Source organism: Panthera tigris, chromosome X (assembly GCF_018350195.1).
Source record: "Panthera tigris isolate Pti1 chromosome X, P.tigris_Pti1_mat1.1, whole genome shotgun sequence".
NCBI classification, from domain to species: Eukaryota; Metazoa; Chordata; class Mammalia; order Carnivora; family Felidae; genus Panthera; species Panthera tigris.
The window spans coordinates 122381115-122407262 of NC_056677.1; positions in this window are offsets into that span (position 1 = coordinate 122381115).

Below are 26148 nucleotides of genomic sequence, written 5' to 3' on the forward strand. Positions count from 1 at the left end.
TAGAAGCCACCTCCATTTCTTGGCTCATGGCCCCTTCCTCCATCTTCAAGGCCAGTGATGTAGACTGTTCATTTTCAATGCCTCCACCCCTCTCTGTTTGTCTGCTTCCATCACAAACTGACCCACTCTTTTGCCTCCATCTTTCATTTACTAGGACCCTTGTGATTACATTGAAGTCACCCATATAATCCAGAATAATCTCCCCATCCCCAAATCTTTAATTTAATCACATCTGTGAAGCACCTTTTTCCATGTAAGGTAACATATTTACAGGTTCCAGGGATTTCGATGTGGACATCTTTGGAGTCTATTATCTGTCTCCCACAGACTCCTTCTGCCTACAAGGCCATAGTGTTAACAGGTTGAGCTTTGTTGACCATGAATAGATTCATCTGTGACTACCTTGTGACTACCCAGGCCCCAGCCTCCCATTGCAGAGGGGTGCTAGGCCACTAGGGGAAGGGGGTAAAGTACAAGCAGCTCCAGGGCACAGAATCAGCCCCACATGTGGTATTTGAAGCATCTAATTCTCCAAAACTCTTTTTTTGAGTTTATTATGGGCCTGGTGCAGGCAAGAATTTAGTGAAAGAATGACTGTCTCACTGGCTGATTGACTGGCCTGCTTCTGTGTCCATCTTATTCATATGACCTTCATACAACACCCATCAGCTCGTGTCAGTTCTCTCTTCAGAGACGGTGGCACCCCTGAATTAACAGATTTGATCCCAGACTCAACCCAGGCTATCTGAACCAGCTTGCAGGCACAGCTTCACCCCTCACTGGACCCATCCACAAGGCCTGCCCTCTAGCCTCACTGGACTGGATAGGAATACTAGCAGCAAGCACATACAGAGTAGTTGCCAAGTTCCAGGGCCTGTTCTAAGGACTTTACCTATATGCACTCATTTAATTCTCACAACAAACCTATAGGTAGGCATCATAATTACCTCCATTTTACACGTAAGGAAGCAGGCTTGGAGCAGTGCAGTACCTTACCCAAGTCACTGATGAGTTAGTGGTGAGCAGAGCCAGCATTCAAATGTAGGCTCTTAGCTTCAGAGCCATGGCTTTAACCATTGTATTAGATCACTTCTCAAAATATCCTGTACTTCTCTGTCTTATGCCGTCTGCATCTTTGTCCTTGCTGCTCTGACCTTGGGGAAGTCAGTTTCTCTCTTAAGGTCCACTTATGCCTTGACTTACCCTTGCCACACTGCCTCCCGCACCCTGACTATTCTTTCCTCTAGTCTCCACAGTCAGAGTACCTTTGGGTCATTCTGCACTGCAGTGTCGGCTGTTCCCACATCTGGGTCTCTGGGATCCAGCCCAGGAGCTCTATGAATGGTTGTGTTCTTATAGCTCAGAACCCTATGACCTGCTGTGCTGGCTCAGTGCAGGTGCCCCCCACCCCCCACCTGAGAAGAGTAGCTGGTTCTTGACTAGGTTCCACACACTTCTGTAGTGGGAGGGAACCCTCTAGATCACAGGTTCTTAACCTTTGGTGGGTCTTGGAACCTCTTTGAGGTTCCCATGAAAGCCATGGAGCTTCTACCCAGGACAATACTCATGTGCACACAATGTAGACAATCTAGGGGGCTTCCTGGCACTCTGGAGCCTACCTGGGAGCCCTGGTTAAGAAGCCCTCCACATGGAAGGAAAACTGGCCCCTTGTGAGTACCAGTCATGTTGCCAGGGCCTTTTGAATGCATTGTCTCATTGAGTTCCCTCAGCCCCATGGGGAGCAGACCTTATGCAGCCTGCCTTAAGTCACACAGTGGGTAAAGAGGTGGTGAGCACTGGCAGCCTGGCCCTCTAGTGTCTAAAATTCTGGCTTTCTCCAGTCTTCATCTCATAAGTGAGAAGCTGTAGGCGTGGGCCCTGCAGAGGAGGAATTGGCTACAATAGGACAGCAGTGACCCCACTATCTCCTCAGAACCCTGGGGAGGAATCTGGGAAACAAGTCTAATTGCTGGCCAGGGCACTGGGGACCCTGAACCAGCTTTGGCCCAAGGGTAGAGCAATTGGGGGATGGGTTGGTGGAAAGCCTGTCAGAGCAGAGGGGCCCGGATGCTGGGAGGAAGCAGATAGTGGCCAGAATGGGATTTCCTGAGGTGCCTGCAAGGTCAGGGGGAGGGCCTAAAGCCAGGGCGGAAGCTGAGGCCTCACTGGGAAAGAGCTCACCTCAACTTCTAGCCCCACACCAAGCACACATTGCCAGGGCATGGTGTCAGTGCTGTCTGCTAGGGCTCTTGTTGGCTCTGGCACTGCTGGAGTCAGCTTGGCCAGATTGAAGATCAGAGGACTAGACAGGGTGCAGGGTCACACAAGGTCAAAGGCATGAGGTCTGGGTCAGGCTCTGTCCCTAGCTTGTTGGGTGACTTTTGGTTGTCCCTTTCTGTGACTGGGCTGCAGGCCTCTATCTGGCCAATAATAACCTATCTCCAAGGGCTTCTCCCTAGTTGTGACATCTTTAATTCTAGAATCTCTCTCCCTGCCTCAGTTGGGGACCTGGGATAATCCTAACTTTCTTGAGCCACCATGGAAGTTAACTGTCCTTAGGGCACTTTCCCATGAGAAATTTGTCATTGCCTGCACTTGCCTCCAAAAACTATTGGCCTATGCCCACCTCGAAGCTGGTGCCAGGCTTCTGGGTCACATGGACTTCCCTGCATGTGCCAGTCCCTAGTCCAACTGCTGCCTGGTCTCTCAGGAGAAGAGTCCATTGGCTGGGAGAGCAACAGGCAGAAGTAGGAATCAGGAAGGCAGAGGAAGGAGGTAATGACATTTAACTTTGCCGACTCACTCTCCTGCCTTAGCTGGGAGTCCTCCATTGGACTTTGCATCTGTACTGTGCATTAACCATTCTCAAAAGCTCTGATCAATTTGAGGGTCCTTGTGGCTTCAGCTTGTGTGGAGTAGAAATGGGGTCTGTAACAAAGAAAAGAGCCATTTGATGTTCTGCTTCACACTCAGCATGTCTGGGCACCAGCTCTCAGGCCATTGTCTCAGCCAGGTGGCATTCCTGGCTTCAGAATAGCTTTCCTTGGACTGGCTGGCTGGCATTAGGCGAACACTCCTGAGTGGAGATCCTGTTAATGAATGCTGTGTGGGCTTATGACTTGCTGCTATCCTCCATTCAGACTAGCACAGCCTCCACCAATAACTAATCAAACTTCTAGATGTGCATAAGCCTAGGGAAGGCTTGACAAACATCTTTTGCATACTTCCTGCTGGCAGCCCTGGGATGGGCAGGAGAACACTGTGTATCTAGTTTACTTAAAGATGGGGTCAATGAGTGAGTGAATAGCATTTGGGCCCTTTTAGTCATAAGCTGTGAGGCCAAGTTCATCATATTTGGACTTCCCTAGAATATATTCATGCAGGCTACACAGTGTAGAAGAAGCACTGGCTCATACTCTCAAGAAAGAAACCAAGACGGGCTTGCAACTTCAAGTCCTGGTCCCAACACTGGCTGGCTCTGTGACCTTGAGCAATTCCCTTCACCAGCCCCAAGCCTCCTTTTCCTCATTTGATGAGTGAGAATGATGAGACCTGCCTCTCAGGGATATTTTTGAGGATTGATTCCTACATATTAGTTGTACATAACCAAGTATAGTCCTGGACTAGGCCATAGGAGAAGTGTTGTGTCAGTCTGATTATGGCAACATGTCCCACACTCAGAGATGACACAAATCTGGCTGTGCCAGCTGTTACTATCAGGGTTAATGAGTGTCATAAGCATAGTGGGCCCTTCCTGGGGTGGACTGTCCCAACCCTGGTCAGAACAGAATTGCACAATTTGGAGAGTTCAACAACTAACTAGTAGGCTATTACAGGTGCCTTCATATGGTCAGGAGCTTTGTGTATATGAAGCCATTTGTATATGTATGTATTGAGCCATTCTAGAATCACCCATCCATAAAACCATCTGAGGACTTGCAGCTTATCAATCCCTCATTAGCTACAACTTTTTTTCACTCTTGGTCCATCACAGTGTGTCATCACCTGGGGGTGCGAGGAGCTGGTGACAGTGTTTGTTGATGGTATAATTTCCGTTGGGAAGAAAGCAGATGGAGTTACCTTAGGTTTTGTCATCATGACAGCTTCTCTAGGTCAGTGGCATTCCATGTGAGCAGCCACTGGGGCATAAGGCAGAGAGATCCACTCTGAGGACAGTGGTGTGAGGAAGATGGTAGAGTCCTGGGTTGGAGTCCCCATTCTGCCATTGACTGTTCCTGACTGCACATAACTTATGTGTGGATAGTGCTTTCCATGCCAAATGGAGCTTTCAATGTGGTATTTGCCCTCACAAGAGTTTGGGGAGGCAGGCACTCACTGTTTTCCGAATGAGAAAGGTGAGCTTTAGGGAGTTTAAGTGACTTATCCAAGGACCTGCTGGTCTATAAGTCCAGTATGAGGTTCTCAGCCCCATCCAAATGCTGCTGAGGGCTCCAGAGCAGTGCTTCTAAAACCACTCCCTTACCTCACCACCAACCAAGTGCTACTTTTTATAGTGAGCTGGTTTGCCTTTTTCTCATTGATCTATAGGAGCCATTGTATATTCTAGGATACTTCTCCTTCATTCCTTTTATATGTTCTCCCAAACTGTATTGGCTTTTATTTTTGAAATATGTGTCATGGAAATTTACAAACATACAGAAAAGCCGAAAGGCTTATACAGTCAGCACTCATGTATACCTCCTAGGTTCTACAAACTAACATTTTACTGTATTAGCCTATCAGCCCATCTTATTGTTGATGCATTTCGAAGTTGCATTCAGTATGAATACCATTAATATGCGTTTACAGTTCTTTTTCTTTTCTGAGATAAAATTTGCATATAATGAAATGCATAAATCAGAAGTGTTTCATTTGACAAGTTTGGAAAAATACATACACCTGCGTAACCAAATCTCTATCGAGAATTAGAACATCAGCATTATCCTGGCAAGTTCCCTCATGCTCTTTCCCAGTTGATCCCTGCTCCCATATTTCATAGACAACCAATGTTCTGATTCTTTCCTACCATAAACTAGACTGGTCTGTTCTAGAATTTCATATAAATGGATTCATACAGTATGTACTTCTTAAAACGTCATCTTTCCTTCAACATCATTTTGAAATTCAACCATGTTGTTGCATATATCAGTTATTTGCTTCTTTTTTATTGCAGAACTTTTTCCATTGTAAGAATTTATCGCAATTTGTTTGCCCATTCTATTGATGGACACCTGGGCTGTTAACAGGTTTTGGCTTTTGTGAACAAAGCTGCTGTGAATATTCTTTCATAAAACTTATTGTGGACATATGTTCTCATTTCTCTTTGGTAAATACCTAGGAATTTGCTTGATCCTGGGGTAGATGTATGTTTAGATTTATTGGAAACTAGACTAGACCATTTTCCAAAGTGGTTGTACTATTTAATATTCACCTCAACAATGTGTAAGAGTTCTAGTTGCTCCATATCCTTGCCAATGCTTGGTGTCTTTGTTCTTTTTTTAAGTATTTATTTATTTATTTATTTATTTATTTATTTATTTATTTAGAGAGAATGCAAGTGGGAGAGGGGCAGAGAGAGAGGGAGAGAATCCCAAGCAGGCTCTGCACTGTGACCGTGAAGCCTGACAGGGGGCTCAAACTCACAAACCGTGAGATCATGACCCAAGCCAAAACCAAAAGTTGAATGCTCAACAAACTGAGCTGCCCAGGCACCCTATTCTTTTTAATTTTAGCTGTTCAAGTGGGCATAATGATATCTTATTGTGGTTTTGATTTGCATTTCCCTAGTGACTAATGATGTTGAGTGTCTTTTCACATACTTATTGGTCACTTGTGTATCTTCTTTAATGAAGTGTCCATATAAATATTGTGTCCATTTTTACTGAGTTGTCTGTCTTTTTATTATTGACTTTCAGGAGTCTTTCTTTTAAATATCCTGGATACCAGTCCATTGTCAGATATATATTTTACAAGTACTTTCTCCTAGTCAGTGACTCATCTCTACATTTTCTTAACAATGACTTAAAAAAAAGACTTTATTATTTAGAAAAATTTTGGATTTATAGAAAAATTGAGAAGATAATACAGAGAATTTTTATATACCTCTTACCCAGTTTCCTCTGTTATTAATACTTTATATTAGTATGGTACTTTTGTGACCATTAATAGACCTAGATTGATACATTATTATTAACTAAAATCTATACTTTATTCATATTTCCTTTTGTCCTTTTCCTAGTGTCTTTTTTCTGTTATGAATCCTATGAAGGGTATCATATTACGTTTAATTATCCTGTCTCATTCGACTCCTCCTGGATGACATAATTTCTCACTTTTCTTATTTTTTATGATCTTGATAGTTTTAAGAAGTACTGGTCAGGTATTTTATAGGATGTCCTCCTACTGGGATTCGTCTCATGTTTTTCTCATGATTGGACTGGGTTTGTGGGTTTATGTAAGACCACAGAGGTAGAGGGCCATTTTCATCACATTATACCAACATGGCTTATCACTATTGATATTGACCTTGATCCCTGGCTGAGGTAGTGTTTGCCAGGTTTCTCCACTATAAAGTTATTCTTATTTATTTTGGGTTTACTTTGCTTACCTTTCTCTACCTTCTTGGTGTTGAAACTTGGTCATTAATTTTAAACCATTTTTCTTTTCTAATATAAACATTTGAAATTACAAGCTTTTCTTTAAACACTGCTTCACCTACTTCCCACAAATGTTAATATATCATGTTTTTATTGTTATGCACTTGAAAATATATTTTAATTTCCCTTATGATTTATTCTTTGAACCTTATGCTATTTAGATGTGTATTGCTAAATTTCCAAATATTTTAGGGTGGTTTGGCTATCTTACTTTTATTGACTTCTTACTTAATTCCATTGTGGACTGAGAAAACCCACTATATGATTTCATTCCTGTCAGATTTACTTAGACATGGCTTATGGCCCAGCATACAATCTGTCTTGTTGAATGCACCAGGTATACTTGAAAAAAAATATGTATTCTTCTTTTTGGGGGGTGTAGTGCTTTATAAATATTATTTATGTCAATGTGGTTGATAATGTTATTCAGATCATCTATGTCTTTACTAATTTTGGTTTAGTTATTTTATCTTTTGTTGAGAACAGTTTGTCAAAACCTTTAGCTCTGGTTTGTCTCTATAATTCTGCCCATTTTCACTTTGAAATTCTGTTATTCGGCACATGTACATTTACGAATGCCATGTCTTCCTGATAAATTAGTCCTCTCTTCATTATTAAATGTCTCTCTTTGTCTCTGATAGTAATCTTTGACTTGAAGTCTATTTTATCTAATATGAATACAGGCATTGCAGCCTTATTGTACTTACTATTTTCATGGTATATGTCCTTTTCCATCCATTTACTTTCAGTCTGTCTGTATCTTTATGGTTAAAATGTAAGATAGTCTGCCTTTTAGACCATTAACACTTGTTATTTGTGTGCCTGGGCTGCCATAACAAAATACCACAGATTGGGTGGCTTAAACAACAGAAGTTTATTTCTTTACAGTTCTGAAGGCTGGAAGTCCAAGATCGAGGTGTGGGCAGGTTTGGTTTTTCCTGAGGCTTCTCTCTTGGCTTACAGATGGTCATCTTATTGCTGTATCCTCACATGGTCTTTCCTCTTTGTATGCACATCCCTGGTGTCTCTGAGTGTCCAGATTTCCTCTCCTTACAAGGACAACAGTCAGATTGCATCAGGGCCCATCCTCCCAACCTCATTCTAACTTAATACAGTCACATTTTGAGGTACACAGGTTAAGACCTCATCAAATGAGTTTGGAGGTGGCTGGGACACAGTTGAGCTCATAACAACTTTAAACAGAATTATTGATAAATTTAGATTTAGGTCTTCTGTTTTTAGTATTTGTTTTCTATTTTTCCCTTCTGTTTGCTGCTGTGTTCTTCTTTTTCTGCCTTCTCTTGGATTATTTGGCTGTATTATAGATTTTCATTTCATTTCATTCATTCATTTTAGCCATACCTCTTTACCTTCATAACTTTCCACAATGTACTTAAATAATATTGTACCACTTTATGTCAAACATGGAGAATTTGCAATTCTGTATGTCTACCCTCTTCCAATACTTTTGCTATAATTGTCATATGTGTATTACATATTACTGACATTATATACTCCATAATACAATGGTAGAATTTTTGCTTTAAATGATCATATGTTTTTTAAAGAAGTTAAGAGGAAAATTATATTTACCATTTCCAATGCTCTTCTGCTCTTCATTTCTTCTATCAATCCAAGTTTTCATCTAGTATAATTTCCCTTAAGCCCAAAGAATTTCTTTCAACATTTCTTGTAATGCAAATCTGCTGATGATTAGTTCCGTTCATTATGTTTTATCTTTAAAAAAAAAGCCTTGGACTTTATTTCATCTTCATTCTTGATTTTTGCTGCATATAAAATTCTTGATTGTGTTCTTTCATTACTGTGAAGATATTATTCCCTGTCTTTGAGTCTTTATTATATTTTATGTGTACTGAGTTTGATACCTCTGTATGTCATTTTCCTCTGGCTGCTTTCAGATTCTATCTTGACCTTTGATATTTAGTGGCTTGGTTGTGATGTGGTAGGTAGGATTTTCTTTGTGTTTATCTTGCTTGGGATTCACCGGGATTCTTGAATCTATGATTTTATGCCCTTCATAAAATTTGGGAGATTTACTTCCATTCTTTTTTTCAAATAAATATTTATTTTCTAGTTTATCCCCTCTCCTTTCCTTCTAGGACTCTAGCTATATATATTTTGGATATTTTCACAATGTCTCATAAGTTCTTGAGGCTCTGGGGTGGGGTTTTTTTTCTTTATTTTGTCTCTCTGTTCTTCAGAATGCATAATTTTTATTAATCTACCTTAATTTTTTCTGACTCTTCTGTCATTTCCATTCTGTTGTTAAGCCTATGCAGCAAATTTTCATTATAGATATTGTATGCTTCAGTTCTAAAATTTCCATTTTGTTCTTTATTATAGTTTTTATTTCTTTTCTGACATTTTCTGTCTTTTCATTCATTGCAAGCATATTACACTTTATGTCCTTCAGCATAGCTGTAATAACTTCTTTTAAAACCTTTGTCTGCTAATCTCAACATCTGGGTCAGCTCAGTTAATTGCCTTTTCTCTTGAGTTTTTCTTACATTTTTCTGGTTCTTTTTTTATATGTAGATTTTTTATTGAAGTAAAATTGGTATATATAGAACATTATGTAAGTTTCAGGTGTGCAGCATTATAATTCAAATCTGTATACACTACACAGTGGTCACCATGACAACTCCAGTTACCATCCATCACTATACAGTTGACCCCCTTCACCTATTTTGACCACCTCCCAATCCCCTTCCCCTCTGGTAACCATCAATCTGTTCTCCGTATCTATGCATTTGTTTTTTATTGTTTGGTTTGTTCATTTGTTTTGTTTCATTTTAGATTCCACACATAATGAAATCATGTGGTATTTGTCTTTCTCCATCTGACTTATTTCACATCACATGATACCCTCAAGGTCCACCAATGTCAGTGCAAATGGCAAGATTTCATTCTTCTTTATTGCTGAATAGTATTCTCTCTCTCTCTCTGTCACACACACACACACACACACACACCACATCCTCTTTATCCATTCACCCATTGATGGACACTTAGGTTGTTTATCTTGACTATTGTAAATAATGCTGCAGTGAACATAGATATGCATATATCTCTTTAAATTAGTGATTTCATATTCTTTGGATAAATACCCAGAAGTGGAATAGTTGGATCATATGGTAGATCTATTCTTAGTTTTTAAAGAACTCTCCATACTGTTTTTCCATAGTAGCTGCATCAATTTACATTCCCACCAACAGTGTACAAGGGTTCCCTTTTCTCCACATTCTCTCCAACGCTAATTATTTCTTGTCTTTTTAAAAGTTTTTAATTCCAGTTAGCTAATATAGCGTTATAATTTTTCCAGGTATGCAATATAGTGATTCAACACTTCCATACATCACCTGGTGCTCATCATGACAAATGCCCTCCTTAATCCCTATCACCTATTGAACCCATCCCTCCATCCCCTTCCCTTCTGGTAACCATCAGTTTGTTCTCTATAATTAAGGGTCTGTTTCTTAATTTCTCTCTCTCTCTCTCTCTCTTTCCATTCTTGCTTTTTTTGTTTCTTAAATTCCACATATGAGTTAAATCATATGGTATTTGTCTTTCTCTGGCTTATTTTGCTTAGCATTATACCCTCTAGCTCCATCCATGTTGTTGCAAATTGCTACATATATATAAATACATATAATATCACATCTTCTTTATCCATTCATCAGTCGATGGACACTTGGGCTGCTTCCATATCTTGGCTGCTATAAACAAAAGGGTGCATGTGTCCTTTTGAATTTGTGTTTTTGTATTCTTTGGGTAAATGCCCAGTAGTGTGATTGCTGGATCATTGGGTAGTTCCAAGTTTAACTTTTTGAGGAACCTCCGTACTATTTTCCACAGTGGCTGCACCAGTTTGCATTCCCACCGACAGTACAGAAGGGTTACTTTTTCTCCACATCCTTGCCAACACCTGATTTTTCTTGTATTGCTGATTTTAGCCATTCTGACTGGTATGAGGTGATATCTCATTGCAGTTTTGATTTGCATGTCCATGATGGTAAGTGATGTTGAACATCTTTTCATGTACCTGTTGGCCATCTGTATGTCTTCTTTGGAAAATATCTATTCATATTCTGTACCCAAGTTTTCATTGGGTTGTTTGTTGTGTTTTGTTTTTTATTGTTGAGTTGTATGAGCTCTGTATATACTTTGGATATTAGCCCCTTATCAGATATATGGTTTGCAAATATCTCCTTCCATTCTGTAGGGTGCCTTTTCATTTTGATGATGGTTTCCTTTGCTGTGTAGAAGCTTTTTAGATTGATACGGTCTCATTTGTTTATTTTTTCATTTGTTTCCCTTGCCTTTAGAGTCAGGTCAATAAACACATTGCTAAGATCAATGTCAAGGAGCTTACCACTTATGTTTTCTTCTAGAAAGTTTGTAGTTTCAGTCTTACATTCAAGTCTTTAAACCATTTTGAGTTAATTTTTATGTATGGTGTAAGATAGTGGTCTATTTTCATTCTTTTGCATGTGGCTGTTCAGTTCTCCCAGCACCATTTATTGAAGAGACAGTCCTTTCTCTATCGTATGTTCTTGGCTCCTTTGTCATACATCATGTTGATTGATTTGCAGATGTTGAACCATCCTTGACTCCCTAGAATAAATCCAACTTAATCATGGTGTATGATTCTTTCAATGCATTGTTGAATTTGTTTTTTCTAATATTTTGTTGAGGATTTTTGAATCTATTTTCATCAAGGATATTTGCCTGTTACTTTCTTTTTTTGTGGTGTGGTGTCCTTGTCTCGTTTTGGTATCAAGGTAATGCTGGCCTCTTAAAATGAGTTTGGAAGCATTCCCTCCTCTTAAGTTTTTTAGAAGAGTTTGAAAAGGTTAGGTATTAAATCTTCTTTAAATGTTTGGTAGAATTCATCAGTGAAACCATTTGGTCCTGGGCTTTTGTTTGTTGGAAGGTTTTTGATTACTGATTCAACCTCCTTACTAGAAAATGGTCTATTCAGATTTTCTATTTCTTCATGATTTAGTCCTGGAGATGGTGTGTTTCTAGAAGTTTATGCATTTTTTCTAGTTTGTCCTATTTGTTGGCATATATTTGTTTGTAGTAGTTTCTTATTATCCTTTGTATTTCTGTGGTATCAGTTATAACTTCTCTTTCATTTCTGATTTCATTTCTTTGAGCCCTCTCTTTTTTTTTTTCTTGGTGAGTCTAGCTGAAGTAGGTGATGTTTGAGGGGAACTTCAAAGGAAGGGTAAGGTTTAAGTGGTTAGTTCTCTGGAGGCTGGAATTGAGTTCCTTGGCCCATCGCTTTTACTCCCTCTACAGGTTCTCTCTGGGCCATTTCTTCCATTCTTGTGCTTTAACTTCCATCTATACGCAGTAGTCTTCCCAATTTTAGTCTCCAGCCTGAACCTGTCCCCATGAAGCCAAATGATTGTTGGATATCTACACTGAACATCCCACAGCCACTGGGATGGAAATCTTCAACACCCTCTAACCCTATCCAACTAGCTTTTTCTCCAGCGCATGGCACCAATACCTACCTGGTCACCCAGGCCACACTTCTCAGCATCACCCTTAATGTCCATCTCCCTGTCTAATCACCCACCAAGTTCTGACAATCTATCTCCTAATTATTTCTAGAACCTATATCCTCCTCAAAACACTCCCGTCATAGGTCTTTATCATATTTTGCCTGTATTACTCTAATTGTCCCTTCATTGGCTCCCCTGGATCCTCCTCTACACATGGACTAGAGCAATTTACCAAAAATGCTAATTCAACCACATTACCCCCATGCTTAAAACCTTCTAATGGTTCCCCAATCTGAAAAACTGAGGGTTTTAAAGATGGCCTTTTTGAAGGCACTACAAGCAGCATTAGTGTGGCCCTGCCAGACTCCCTGGGTAAGCTCAAGTAAGTCCCTTTCCTTCTATGAGCCTCAGTCCCTTCATCTAAAAAAATAAGGAGATTGGAATAGTTCTGTGCTTCCCAACAGGTGTCTGGACTGCTAGTCTCATGAAATGCTTTTTCCACATGAATCTGGAGTTCACTGTGTTTGGGGAATGTTGCATTCAATAGCCCATATTGGAGAGTCATAATGCATGCTGGCATGTCACAGGCTCTGTGGCAGTCAAGAAAATCTGTTAACTTACCTTCACTTCGCTTTACTCAAACTTTTGTCATCACACAACCCTTTTGGAGCTGAACATCTATTAGAATCTTGTGGAACCAACATTTGTAGAATATACTTTGAGTAATGCTGTAGTGGATGATTACCTAGGAACTGCATTGCTCTACTAGATGATGATTCTGCTGAAGTTACTTTTGAGGGAAGAGGATGACATTTGTTTCAGATCTACATCTGCCACAGTAGGTGCCCAGAGAGCATTAAACAGGACGTTCAATAAGAAATGGGTAAATTGGATAGAAAGTACAGCTAGTTTGGATGCAGACAATAATTACCAGCCATGAGAGGAAACCAGATTGTTCCCAGAAAGAAATGAGTACAAAGTTTTGATAGAGAGAGCATGTCAGCCACAGTGTGACAGGTATGTGACCTATATGCCTGTGCTGCTGGTCATGATAGTTCAAGGCCATTCTCAATGGATTTTTCCTTTGGGAAAGTTAACCTCAGGGACTCCTGGGTGGCAAGAGGAGAAGCTACCCCGCTCATGTTCCTTTCATTGCACATAAGGCATCACTGGCACTTGTAAATGTTGACTCTAAGTAGTTCTACTATTAAAGCAGCTCTTTTATATCTTTGGACCATGTCCTGGACAAGGCAGAAGGCTTCGTGGCACTGGGCGTGGGGCCTGGCCTGCTGTATTCCTCAGCTGGGCCTTGCATTAGCACTGATTGCTGGCAAGGCTGTCAGCCCAGGGCTGTGTTTTTCTAATCAAGAAGGTCAATTTAGCGCTTGGGAAAGACTAGTCAGCTGGGCCACATTACTTTCCCCTCCTGGTAGAAATAATATAGGCAGAAACAGCGGAAGCTTCTGTGAATGGTTTTTTAGGCAGCCCCAAGCCATTGAGGCCCTCTCCTCCCTAGGCCCTCAAGGCTTCCCACCGGAGTTCACCAACACACCTTCCTATCCTGGGTCTGATGGGAGAGAGACTAGATCCTCTTGCCTACTGGTGTCTCCTAGCCCCTCGTGCTACCAGGGGAAAGGAGGAGCAAAAAGCATTTCCTGTTCGCCCAGGCAGGAAGACTGAGGTTTTATGTACTTTATCAGAGTCCCTCTTAGGAAATATTTCACTTTCTACCTTGTTTTTGTAATGCAATGCCATTACTAGTTGTTGCGATGTATTGAACGCTTACTCTATCTACTACACTGCAGGCACTGTGCTGCGTGCTTTCCATGCACTGGCTCATTAACTCCTCATGACAACGCAACGAGGGTCAGTACTAATATTATCCCTATTTTGTAGATGGTGAAACCAAGGCTAAAAAAAAAGTATAAATTAACTTGCTCCAGGCCATGCAGCAAAGAGATGGCAAAGCTAGGATCCCAGCCCAAGTCAGCCTGTTTTGCAATGCACCTGCTCTTGACCATGACACCACATTGCATCTCTGTTAGTTGTTTACTCCTTTGGCTCTATCAGAGGTATTGGGATCTTTGAAGGCAAGGCCCATGTCTGGTTCATGGCCAGACTTGGCACATAGTAGGTGCTGAGGGGAGTCTGGTAGTCAGTGCAAGGCTGCCTGTGTCAGAGCATTATGTTCACTTGTCTAGGGTGTGGGGGAAAGTTCTCTGCCATGTAGCCTTAGGGAAACAAGCGCATCTGCTCCTTACTTCCCAAGACTGGCATCCCCCAAAGATAATTACTGTGGACTCTCAGCTGTTGAAGCTCAAAGACTATTCCACATCGGCTCGGTCTGTTTCCCAAAACAAGTTTGCATTGTTTTGAAACCATGGTGCAGGACACCCAGAGAGCAAATAGAAGTTGATCCCCACACAACAGGCAGTAACTAAGGCACCAAGAGTGCGTGGGACAGCTTTGCGGGGCTAAAGGAGAAGGCTGGCTAGTGCTGAAAGCATGCACATTTCAGGAAGGAGCCCACCCCTTCAGAAGGCAGCCCAGTCAGTTGAAGCAGGAGCCCTGGGGTTGTTCCCACCCTTTAACCCAATAATTCCCTCTCCTGAGATTTTATTCCTCAGAAAGCATTTCAGCAGAATTAAGAAGATACATGCATGGAGATGTTCATTATGAGATCGGCAGTAGTAATATAACACTGGGAACAAATGAATTGCCCAGAAATAAGGGGTGGTTAATTAAATTATGGCATATCCATTCCATTGCATATTATGAGGCCATTTAATATGTTCTTTCTGAAACATGCAGCAGCCTGCGGAATACATGGAACAGAAGGTTTTGTGAAGAAGTACCATTGTATTTATAGTGTGATCCTGAAACTTACAAACACTTTCTGCACTTAAATGCCCAAATATAAAGAGCTGTATTAGAGTGACGGGATCTGGGTGATATCTTTTTTAAAAATGTCTTTATAATTGTTATATTGTTTTCACATTTCCAAATGGAATAGTGTGTGTGTGTGTGTGTGTGTGTGTGTGTGTGTGTGTTTTGGAGGAATCTACACATAATTTCTCCCCAAAACTAATTCTATTTGCAGTGGATTCCTATATCTACTTGAGAGTAAAAGTATACATATGAGGAACAGGGACAAGAAGCAAACAGGTGCTGGTGCCATTTGATGCATGATCAGGACCATGACATGTTATTAAAAAGAAGCCTGGATCCTTCCATGATACAGCTGGCTATTCATGAACCTTTGAAATGGATAAGGCTATAGCATCTGGTCCATTGTTGCCATTCCTATATTGCCAGCCAGCCCTTATCTTAAATCTTTAATTTGCAAATGGTTCTTGCCTATCAGTGAACAAGGATGAATCCAGAACCTTTCTCTCAGATGGGAAAAAAAAAAAAAAAAAAGGAAGGGGACACTCTTCCCCAAACAAGAGAAAAAAGCTTGTCCCAAGTTCCAAGCTTGAATGTCCATTGGTATTGTTAGGGCCCTTGTAGGCAGAGAGCTTCCCAACCCCCACCATCAGACAGGGTCCCCTTTAGCCCAGGAGTAACAGAGTATGTGACAGAACAGTTTTTGGAGGCAGCACTGGCGACTCCCATCTCATGCAGCACCTTTGGTATTGATGTTCTGCTTGGCCTGACAAATATCAACCTTGTGCCTCTTCTTCCCATCTTCAAGCCAGACACATGGATAATTACACCTTGGTACTGTGTACAGTGAAATTAGCAGAGGTTCAAAGCATTTGGCTTTCATATCTCCCCACACCCACCATTCCTGCTACCCCCTTCATAATTGGCACCTTTTCAGATACTCAGCTTGAAATAGCTGGAAATAGCCCCTTGCATTACCATGCTAATTCACACCCAGAGGCAGTTAAACCCATGGATGACCATATCGGTGAGGGGAACCAATTGGCTGCCTTAAGTTGAGGCCTTTGGTGTTCTCACTTCAAAATTTTACTGCACTGGCCCTTGTTAAAGGCTAGGTTGGGATGTGGAAGGATATAGATATATAGATATATCCATTCTATCTCTCATTGCTCCTCATAACCAGGGCCGGTATAAAGAAACTGATACTGAGAGGTGAAATGACCTATTCAAGGTCATGTAGCTAGAAGTGACATGGCTGGCACCTTAACCCAGGACTCATGCCTTCAAGTCTGATGGTTTTTAGTAGGTGGCCTCTGGAGAATGTGGTCCTATATGGACATGTTGTAGTGGCATACCCTAATACCACCAGTGTATCCACAAGTCTTGGGTAAGTATACTGTATGCCCATTCCCTTTGCTGGGTATACGATGGGGCAGCAGTTAAAGGAGATGCACTGTCCAGCCTGGCATGCACCTGCCCCCACCAAGTTCAAGGGTTTCCCTAAAAATACTTCACAGGACCATTCTCACAGCCCTTGCTGTTTGCTTTGTGCAGCTACCTCTTCTGGCCTCATTCCCTTGTACCAGTCTCAGCTTGACTATTAGTTACTATTTTTGCTCTTCTTTTTATTTTAATGTCTTTAGTTGTAAAATATAACAAAGATGTACATAGCCAAAACATTGCATATAAACAAATTTCCATAAAGCAAACACTCACATAACCACCATCCACATCAGAAAGATAACATTGCTGGCACCCCAGACACCTGGCACATGTCCCTTCCCAAGCACTATGCCCCCACTTCCTACTATAGGAGACAACTAGCATGGCTTTTCCAACAATCACTTCCTCGCTTATCTTCTTAGTTTTACTACTTACATGTGGATCCTTGAGCATAGTGCTTTAGCTTTGCTTATTTTTTTTGAACGAAATATAAATGAAATCATGCAATATGTATTCTTTTGTGCATGGCTTCCTTCTATTGTTTGCAAGATTGATCCATGTTATTGATATAGAACATTTCCATTACCTCAAAAGCTCCCTCATGCTCTTTTGCACTCAAACCCCTCCACCCCAGCCCCAGGCAAGTACTGATCTCCTTTTTGTCACTATAGATAAGTCTTGCCTTTTGTAGAATTTCATAATTTCATATAAGTGGAATATGTACTCTTTCGTCTCAAGCTTTTTTTCTTTCTTTTTCTTTTTCTTTCTTTCTTTCTTTCTTTTCGCTTACTACAATTTTTTGAGCCCATTCACGTTGTTGCATGAATAAGCAGGGTTTTTTGCTGTGTAGTATTCCATATCATGGAACACTTGTTTATCCATTTGCCTATTTATGACATTTGGGTTATTTCCAGTTTTTGATTATTACAAAAGAGCCTGCTATGAACATTTGTGTACAAATATCTGTATGAACATATATTTTCATTTCTCTTGGGTAATATTTAGTAATGGAACTGTTGGGCTGTATGGTTAGTATACGTTAAACTTAAAAAAATTTTTTTTAATCTTTATTTACTTTTGAGAGAGAGAGAGAGAGTGAGTGGGGGAGGAACAGAGAGAGAGGGAGACACAGAATCCGAAGCAGGCTCCAGTCTCTGAGCTGTCAGCACAGAGTCCGACGTGGGGCTCGAACTCACAGACCACGAGATCATGACCTGAGCCGAAGTTGGATGCTTAACCAACTGAACTACTCAGATGCCCCAGATATTATGTTAAACTCTTAAAGAAACTGCCGGAGTTTTCCATTTGATCATACCATTTTGCATTCCCACAAGGCAAAGTTGAAGAGATCCAGTTATTCCAATGTATCATTTTTTCTTATATGGTTCATCTTTTTTGTGTCCTATAGAGAGAATGTTTGCCTATCCCAAACTTGGAAATATTTTTCCTGTTTTTCCCTTGAAATGTTTATAGTTTTAGCTTTTATGTTTAGATTTATGGTCCATTTCAAGTAATTTTTGTAGATGGTGTATGATGAAGGTTGAGGTTCATTTTTTCCTATATGAATATTCAGTTGTAATCACACCATTTTTTAAAAGTCTGTGCCATCATCGATTGAATTACCTTGGCTCCCTTGTTGAAAATCAATTGGCCAATGTGTGAGAGGCTATTTCTGGACTTTCTATTCTTTTCCATTGATCTGTTTGTCTATCCTTACAACAATACCACAATTTCCTGATTATTCAATCTTCACTATAGTCTTTAAGGTCTGTTAGCATAAGTCCTTCAATTTTGCTCTTCATTTTTAAACATTTTATTTGTAAATTAACATTTTTGTATATAGTTCTATGAATTTTAACACAAGTATAAATTGGTATAACTAACCCCACAATCAAAATACAAAATAATCCCATATAGGGGTAGCCCAGCAAGATAGAAAACTTTTAGACAATGACATTTCTACTTTAGCCAAATATCACAGGAAAAAACTATGACGCCACCCATACTCACACCATCATAGATAGATTGAATGGGGAGCCTAGATTTCCACACTTTCCAGGCTCTAATGAGGCTCAGAGAAGGCTGAGTGGGTAGCTAGGATTTACATTCACTTCAGCCAGTAGTAAACTACTTCCTCCCACTGTAGTGTCAGTGGAAACCACCTGGGGAGCCTGAACTTCCAGCCTCTTGAGAAAGTAATAAAGGGCCCCCATAGGCTCCCTGCTGTGGCCTAGGAAGTCTAGTGGAGATTCAGGACATTCATCACCACCCAGAAGTAACAAGGCCACTGCTCCACTCTGTGGAGTGAGTGGAAACCACATGGAGAGCAGTAACAAAGCACCTTCTAGCCATGGAGGTATTGGTGGAAGTCTGGCTGGGAGCTGGAACTCCCACCCCTGGTCAGCAATAACAAGGAGCCCCCAACCTTCGACACCAATAGAGATTGAATAGGGAGCCTGAACTTTTCCCTTCTGGCAATAAAGAGATGGTATAAATTCCCTCTTCCCCTGCTGCATTGGTATCAGAATAAGCCAGATAAAACAGGAGGTGTAAATCAGATCTAGAGTCTCATAACATAGAACCCAAAATATCCAGGTTTCAGTTCAAAACCACTCATCTTACCAAGAACTAGAAGGATCTTAAACTGAATGAAAAAGACAGTCAACTGATGCCAACAGTAAAAGATATCAAGGAGAACCAGGGGCGCCTGGGTGGCTCAGTTAGTTAAGTGTGCAACTTCGGCTCAGGTCATGATCTTGCAGTTGATGGGTCTGAGCCCTATGTCAGGCTCTGTGCCGACAGCTCAGAGCCTGGAGCCTGCTTCAGAGTCTGTGTGTCTCTCTCTCTCTGCCCCTACCCTGCTCGCACTCTGTCTCTCTCTCTCAAAAATGAATAAAATTAAAAAAAATTTAAAGATATCAAGAAGAACCAAATAGAGGGGCACCTGGGTGGCTTAGTCAGTTAAACATCTGACTTCGGCTCAGGTAATGATTTCGTGGTTTGTGGGTTCAAGCCCCACGTCAGACTCTGTGCTGACAGCTCAGAGCCTGGAGCCTTCTTCAGATTCTGTGTCTCCCTCTCTGTCTGCCCTTCTCCTGCTCATGCTCTGTCTCTCTCTCTCTCTCAAAAATAAACATTAAAAAAAATTTTAAAAAAGAAGAACCAAATAGTTATTTTAAAACTGAAAAATACAATAACCAAAATAAAGAACTCAATGGATGGATCCAACAGGAGAATGGAGGGGACAGAGGAAAGAATCAGTGAACTTGAAGATACAGTAGATATTCAATCTGAGCAACAGATAAAAAAAAAATAGACTGAAAAAAATTAGCAGAGCCTCAGAGACCTGTGGGACTATAACAAAAGATATAACATTTGTGTCTTAGGAATGCTGGAAGGGCAGAGAAAGGGGGTGGACTGAAAAAGTACTCAAAGAAATAATGGCTGAAAACTCACCAAATTTTGCAAAAGGCATAAACCTACCAAGAAGCTACACAAAACCCAAACAGTATAAACCCAAAGAAATCCATGCCAAGACATATCATAATTAAACTTCTTTGTAGACAAAGAAAACACCTTGAAAGCAGCAAGAGAGAAATGACACGTTAACTATAAGGAAAAGACGATTTGAATAACAGCAGATTTCTCACAAGAAGCCATAGAGGTCGAAGGAGGTTGCTCAACAGCCAACCCCAAATCCCATGTCTAGCAAAATTACCTTTGAGGAATGAAGGGGAATATCAAGACATTCTCAAATGAAGGAAAACTGAAGAGATTTTTTCACCAACAGACTTATCCTAAGTGAGTGGCTAAAGGAAGTTTTCCAAACAGAAAGGAAATGATAAAAGAAGGAATCCTAGACATCACCAAGAAAGAAAGAACAATGGAAAGAGCAAAAGTATGGATATATATTTTCCTTTTCTTGAGTTTTCTAAATTATTTGATAGTTAAATTATTTGATAGTTAAAGCAACAATTATAACAGTCTGATAGGGTTCTAAATGTATGTGGAAGAAATATTCAAGACGTTGTAAATAGGAGAGGGTAAAGGGTTGTAGAGGGAAGTAAGGTTTCTACAGTTCAGTCAAACTGTTAAATATTGACACCTGCAGACTCTGATAAATTTTATATATATGTAGATATAATTTGCATATTTAAATTAAATTGCATTAATATATAATTACACCTAGAGCAACCACTGAAAAAGCTATACAAAAAGATACACTCAGATAGTACAGGTGAATCAAAATGGATGTTCAGTATCATTAGCCATCAAGGAAACACAAATTAAAAGCCAAGATATTGCTATAAACCTGTCCAAATAGCTAAAATAAAAAAATGAGGACAACATCAATGCTGGGAGGATACAGAGAAACTGAATCACTCATACATTGTTGGTGGGAACATAAAATGGTGCAAACATTCTGGAAAAATAGTTTGGCAGTTTCCTAAAAAACTGAACATACAACTTCCATACAACCTAGCAATTGCCCTCTTGGCATGTATCCCAGAGAAATAAAGATGTATGTCCATATAAAACCTGTATATGAATGTTACAGCAGCTTTATTCATAATAGCCCCAAATTGGAAATGATCCAGATGTCCTTCAACAAGTGAATGGTTAAACAAACTGTGATACATCCATACCATGGAATACTGTTTAGTAATAAATGGCAAGAATTATCAATGCATGCAACAAGAATAAATTATCCCAAGTGAAACTGCTAATCTCATTTATGATTGGCCTTTTAAAATGGGTATGATTCAATGTGTATAACATTCTAGAAATAACAAAATTATAGAAATGGAGAACATATTGGTGATTACAAGGGTTAATAAACAGTGGGGGAAAGAAGGAAGTGAAGTAGCTGTAAAAGGGCAACATGAGGGATCCATGTGGAAATTGGAGGGGGTGGTTATGGATATTCAATTGCTCCAGCACTATTTGTATCATGGTTCCCATGTATATTATGTATATTTTTCCTTCTGACTTCTTTTGAGATTTTCTCTTATCTTTGGTTTTTAATGGTTTGACTATAATGTAGTTCATCATGATTTTCTTTGTATTTATTCTGCTTGAGGTTCACTGAGCCCCATGATTCTATAAGTCATAATTTTCCTCAAACTTTAGGAGAATTGTGGCCATTATTTCTTAACATATTATTTCTTCCAATTCTTACTCTCTTCTCTGTCTGAGACTAAAATTGCAAGCATATTATTGTATTTGATGTCCCACAGGTCCCTGAGGTTCTGTTCATTTTTTTCGAATTTGTTTTCTCTATTCTTCGTATTGGATAAATTCTGTTAATTTGTCTTCAAAGTTACTGGATCTGTCTTCTGATTTCTTCAAACTACTATTAAGCACATGCAGTGAATTATTCATTTCAGTTTTTATCCTTTTCAATCCTAGAGTTTCATTTGATTATCTGGACAGTTTCCATTTCTCTGCTTAGATTATCTGTCTGTTTGCTCATCATTACCATATTTGCCTTTTATTCTTAGAATATTTTTTTCATAGTTGCTTTATTTTTTTATAAAGTTTATTTACTTTCAGAGAGAGAGTGTGTGAGTGGGTGAGGGGCAGAAAGAGAGGGAGAAAGAGCAAATCCCAAGCAGGCTTCGCACTGTCCACATGGAGCCTGGTGTGGGGCTTGAAGTCATAAACCATGAGATCATGACCTGAGCTGAAGTCAGATGCTTAACCAACTGAGCCACCCAGGCACCCCTCATAGTTGCTTTAAAGTCTTTGCTAATCCAACATCTTGACCGTCTCAGGAATGATTTCAACTGACTGCTTGTTTCACAATTGCAAGGTTCCTTGTGTGTTTAGTAACTTTTTATTATATACTTGACATTACAGATGGTACCTTACCCTATTTATAGCCCATGCTTAGCCAGAGACTTTCAGGGGACCCCACATGGACCCTTACCCATTGAATTGTGTTTCCTCCAAATTCATAGGTTAAAGTCCCAACCCTCAGTACCTCAGAGTGTGACCTTATTTGGAGATAGGGTCTTTATAGAAGTAATCAAATTAAAGTGAGGTCATTAAGGTGGGCACTAATCCAATATGACTGGTATCCTTACATGAAGAGGAAATTGGGACACAGAGATGCCTGTAGATGGAAGGTGACTTGAAGATATATAAGAAGAGAGCCATCCACAAACCAAGGAGAGAGGGCTAGAACAGATCCTTCCCTTACTGCCCTCAGAAAAAGCCTGCCAACACCTCAACTTTGGACTTCTAGCCTCCATAACTAGGAAACAATATTTTTTAAGCCACCTAATTTGTGATAGTAAATTTATTATGACAACTCTAGCACACCAATACATGGACTTTTTGTGCTTCCTCCAACTTGTAGCTGTCTCCTGTCCAGTACCCTATCCCACAGATCACAGCCATTTTATCTTCCCCCAACTCTGATCTCTGCCTCCCAACCTCAGTATGACCACCATTCTCCATTTGGATTCCAGCTTTCTTGCCTGCAGTTAGGAAATTTTCCCCACACAGAGAACCAGAGCAATTGTGGATCTCTTCCCTTGCTCTCAGGGACTGAAGTCTTGTGCTACCTGTTGCCTAAAGTCTAATGTCTAGTTTCTAATGCCTGAAGGCAATTGTTTCATATCTTTTGTCCAGTTTTATGGTTGTTTACTATGGGAGTGCTACTCTGGTACCAGTTATTCCATTACTTCTGGAAGTGGAAGTTCCCTATATTTTTTCATCTAACCCCACCAACTTATTCCAGTATTATTATATCATTCCAAAGTAAACCCAAAACTTCATGTAATTTAATTCTGGATGTGGTGATATTTTCTTTTTCTCTTTTATTTCAGCAGTATTACTGTCATGTACCTTAGTGTGGTTTTCTCTGAATTCGTCCTTGTTGAGGTTTGTAGGCCTCTTGAATCTGCAGTTTTATCAGTTTTAGAATGTCCTTAACCACTAGCTCTTCAAATATTTCCTATGTTCCCATTTTCTCTTTCCTTTTCAGTGTCCTCCTTGGATGCCAATTACACATAGGTTAGGACCTCTCATTCTGTCCTCTGTGTCCCTTTCTGTTCAATTGTTTCTCTGTGCATATTCTATTTTATTCTAACCTATTTTCCAGTTACCTAATTCTTTCTTCAGAAAATCATCTAGAGCTAGTTTCTGTTGCTTACAACTAAAAACTCTGAATAACAGAGGACCTATAAGCCCTTGTTGAGAACCTGGAATATATTCTTCCTTATTCTCTCTAAAACCCAATCATCCTTTGGGCTCCAACACAAGGCTCCTCTCTTCTAAGAACCACAGCCTAAGTATTCCACTCATTCTAATAGTATTTCCTAAGTATTTGTTGTGAGCCAGGCACTGTGATAAGTGTTGAGGATGTAGAGATAAATTAATAAATTAGACCCTGTTCATTTACTCCAAAAGTTCCCATTACAATGATAAATGGACAATTAAAAAGAAATTGATAAGAACTGTAGTAGAGGCTAGGTGAATCCCTGGCTCATGGCTACCCATCCATGACGGGGAAATCAGAGTAAAAAAGTTGAGACTTCCACTTTTGATAATGGAGGATTATCCTTCCCACTAAAGAGAAATAAAACTGCTACTTTAAAACATTAAAGAATAGTTCTTCTAAAATATTAAAAGTCTAATAATATAATGAGGATTATGGGGCCAACATCTGAAAGAACACAGAATCAGAAAGATAAATGCAACAGTTAGGGCCTGTAGATAAAGGAATTTATAGGAAGGAAGGATATTGGGTAGCTCACAGAATTGCTGGGAAGGTTAGAGAATCAGGCTTGTTGGCCATAGGGCCAAATCCACACACAAAATCATGGTCCAGAATGAGCCCAGTGAAAACATCTCTATTGGCACCACTGAGTGGTAGACCTTGTAATTTGTCCACTAACATCATCATTGATGGCCTCTGGCACCACAGGTATATTTGCTCCAGGAAATGGGATGCTGTGGCAGAGTCTCTGCTGGCCCTGCTTGTCTTCATTAACACTGACTCAAAATCTAATTGATATACTGTGCCCCAGCTTCAGAAGGAAGCTAGCCAAGTAACTGGTGCTTTCAGCTTCCTAAAACCCAGGAAGGGGAGTTAAGATGCAGGGCAGCCAGAAACAAATAGATATCCACCACAGGCCCAAATCAGAATTGTGTGGCATTGATGCAGTTGGCCTGTCTGTGCCAATCTGGCCACTCCCACACTCTTCGAGGTCACGCACTAAGGATCCTTTCTCTTGTGTATGTGGATCATGTGTATACACTGGCCTTTCTAGGTTCCCTTTCTCTACCACATTTCCTACTACATCAGAAGATATGTGCTTCCTCGCCCCCCACCCCCTGGATTAGGAAGCCAACTTGCCTCAACACTTAATACAGAACTCCTTGCCCAGAACATGAATCCCAGCCCACATCCTTGCTTTTGTGCCTTTAGCACATGGAATGCTTTTCTAGGGCTTCTCCCCAGTATCACGGGTCAAAGCCAAGAGTTTCTCTTACTTATAGAGCATCAAGTTCTAATTCTACAAGCAGAGCAATTGTCTGTTTTGAAACTTTGGAGGGGTGCAGAGCAGGGGACAGTCGAAGTCCTCTGCCCTTTCCATAGTAAGTGATTGCAGCCAACTCTGAAGCTTTGGTGTTTACTGTGATGTTTATGTCATTATTTGATTTCTTGGCATTCAAAATCCTCATTAATATACATTTGTGCCTCCCTGTGGAAATAAAGGAGCGTGTTCTCTGTGTATGTACTCACATTTCTTTATTTAGCCTGGCACCTGCCTTCTCTCTCAGCATGTTAGTTTAGCATCTGTGCTGTTCCCTTGCAAATCTCTAGAGCTTACAATTCTTAGAGAAAATGGTTTCTTTTTCTCTAGGAAGATTTTTCTCTCCCCCCTGGACTATTCTTTAAGGCTTTATTTAAGCTCTTACATCACAAGTGGTGAGCTGTGCCACCAACTTCAGCAGGTAGGGCTCCCAAGTACCACCTCCGCCCACTCCCACCAACCCTAGTTACCAGCTCCATTAGGCCCTCTCAGCAGAGGGAGGTATCCCAGGCCAGAATGACTGCTGCTTGTAAGGATCCTTTCATTTCAATCCCAGAAGAGTTCTAAGGATGACTCACTTGTGAGGGTTCCTGTCACCAGCTGGGCCCCAGGCCAGCTGTGGGCAAGAGGGAAGGTGTCACTGGAGCATTCCTGGGTATTTGTCATTTACCAGGCCATAAGAGAGCTGGCCCTCAGGTTTCAGGAGTTACAGGGAGGGACTGAGACTATCTCTAAATAACCCTCAGGAGGCGGGCCCTGAGCCAGGGGACTTCCTGCATGGATTACTGGCCTACCGGCTGGTAATGGACATTTAGCGCCATTTCTTACAAGTATCTATTGCAGGGCTGGGAACAAGTTGTCAGCCTGGCCACTTGTTCAAGTCCTCATCTCTGGAGATGACCCAGAAGGAATAGCATTGGGTGATTGTGTCCAGCCAGGCTACAGAGTATCCAGACCTACAGTTGCATCCTGGCTTCACCATGTACTCACCTTCTGACTTTGGACAAGTTGTCTCTCTATCTCAGTCTTATCTCCTCATCTGGAAGATGGAAGGGTTCAATGAGAGTGTCCACCAAGCACGTA